Source organism: Tupaia chinensis, unplaced genomic scaffold, assembly GCF_000334495.1.
Source record: "Tupaia chinensis unplaced genomic scaffold, TupChi_1.0 Scaffold000437_1, whole genome shotgun sequence".
NCBI lineage: Eukaryota > Metazoa > Chordata > Mammalia > Scandentia > Tupaiidae > Tupaia > Tupaia belangeri.
In genome coordinates, this window is record NW_006159942.1 from 1,741,363 (window position 1) to 1,744,072 (window position 2,710).

The following is a 2,710-nucleotide window of genomic DNA, read 5'->3' on the forward strand; positions in this document are numbered from 1 at the left end:
GGGAGAGGCGCCCTGTGATTCGCCGCTGGCGGAGCGCGCTCCGATTGGCCGGCGCCCGCCGGGGCTGCCCTTCCATGCAGCTCCCACGCCTCCCCAGTCCCAGTCTCCTCCCTCCGCTACTCCTGCCTCCCCGTGTGTAGACAGACGCCGGGCACAGACTGCGGACGTGGGAACTTGCAGGCTTTGGCCAGTCTGACCACGGAGAGGTCTTCTTGCCTCCACCCTCTCACGCAGTCAGCACTCAGCTGTTCAAGGAAACCACAAATGTTTCTTCCCTTCCTTCTCCCCGCGCCCCCAGCTCGGTGACAATGACACGGAAAGCGTTCCATTTTCCGTAAACCCCAGAAGCAGCAGAAATGGGAGACGTGAAGAGGCTGAAAAAGGTGCCGTAGCTCATGTTTGGACGACATCAAGGACGGTTTGTTTCAAGTATAACGTGATTACGATTCACCTGTACACCACTATGCCGCGCTTGGTGCTGTCCATCCCATTTTATGGAGGAGGAAATGGCAATACTTTACGTTAGTATTGCTCTGTTGCTTGGAACCCTCTCAAAATCTCGGTCCCCTTTGTTCTTCAGAGTAATCCCACGGAGCAGCCAGGGTCTGGTTTGAGTCCTTTCGATGGAAGAGTCAGAGCTTTCAGGCAGCAGGTCATGCAAGGGCATTCTTTGGAGATCCCATTTTGGAAGGGGGCCGTCTAGGGTGCACAAACTTGTTTGTTTCCCTGCTCCTGCGATGTTCCTCTCTTCTTAAATAGTACTTTTCTACCGTGTAAAACTATAGGGTCTCTACTGATAGGAGGCCTTTGTACATCAAAAATGACAGGAACATCCTGACAAAGAAGCAAGTCAAGAAAAGTACCCTAGTACCCTAACCTTGGGCTGGTCCCTGGTGTAGTGGTTCAGGGAGTCGGATCTCACACGGCAGACTGGATAGAATCCTTACCTCTGACCTGAAAAACAGGTGTTATGTGTGCCTGATGCCCTAAATCTTAACAGGATGGAAAATGGAGGAAAACGGAGGAAACCACGCTCCTTTGGGCAGTGCTTTCCCTGTCTATGGCTGTCTTTGGTAAGCTAAGGCACTCTCTGAAAGTTAAAAGAAAAAGAAAAGTGCCCTGGACTTGATGGGGCCCAGGAGGACTCTAAGTCCAACAGATTCTCAATGGCTCAGGAGGACCTCATGGACAAAGGAAACAGCAGCCTGACCTGAGAGAACACCAAAGGCTCAGACACAGATCTGTAGGTCTGCTAACACTTGCTTCCCACCTCACCTCCTGAGCGCCCAGTCACCTCATGCTGCATATTGACCCCTTCTGACAACCCACTCAAGTGTCCTCTTCCAAGCCGTTCTTAACATTCATTTTAACTTGCATAATATACCAATTTTCTTTTTTCTTTATTTTTTTAGTTGGGGTAGTTGTCTGGAGGAATATTTCTTGCCAATTAATTAAAAGAAGTGCACAGTATTTATCATGTGTATTTTTGTAAAGTTTCTCTTTCTTTCTCTTTTTAAAATTATCTTTATTTATGGGTGAGAGAGAAAGGCATTACCAAGGCTCTTCATGCCGTGATCCACCTCCGGCCTCAGGCACCCATGATCACAGGCCATGCAGATGTCCAGTGTGTATACAGGGAAAGCTCAGGATGCAAACCTTGGCCCTTCCCATGTAACTTCAGCATCACACAGCAGAGCATTGTGTTACCGTCATACCACTGCAGCTGGCCTATCATATATCTTGTGATGCCTTCATGGAAACTTCCATGTAGTGCTCTTTTATCAGCACAGGATATTGAGAATTTATCACCTGTCAAGATTTTTTTCTTCCCACTGCCCTGGAAAAAGCACACTATGAAGGAATATCCCAATATGTTTGAAATGTTCTTTTTCGGTCCCCCCCAAGAACTTTAAATATATAGATAGATAGATAGATAGATACACACACACACACACACACATATATATATATATATATATAATTCCCAAGGAAAACTGCCTATGAAAAACAAAATAGGTTCTTTAGACTCTACTGTGAAATGTTAATTTCAACACCTTCCTTTCTTTCCTTATGTGTTTAGCTGCTAAGAGAAGGGGTGAACATATTATGAAAGCATCAGTCTTTAGAGACTTAGAGACACACTATGTGAAATGTTCAAAGCTGGAAAAATAGAAGCTCATGGATGAGTGTTGGGTGCCTCTGTGAAAATGGCAGCTTTTTCATTCACCACTATTTGATGTGCCCAAGAAAAGAGTCCATACAGAGTCAACACTCTTCCATATATTCCTGAGTCAGTTCTGAAAGGAATCTACACACACACACACACACACATATATATATATATATATATAATTCCCAAGGAAAACTGCCTATGAAAAACAAAATAGGTTCTTTAGACTCTACTGTGAAATGTTAATTTCAACACCTTCCTTTCTTTCCTTATGTGTTTAGCTGCTAAGAGAAGGGGTGAACATATTATGAAAGCATCAGTCTTTAGAGACTTAGAGACACACTATGTGAAATGTTCAAAGCTGGAAAAATAGAAGCTCATGGATGAGTGTTGGGTGCCTCTGTGAAAATGGCAGCTTTTTCATTCACCACTATTTGATGTGCCCAAGAAAAGAGTCCATACAGAGTCAACACTCTTCCATATATTCCTGAGTCAGTTCTGAAAGGAATCTTGCAGATGAAAACACAGCCGCTAAGATAG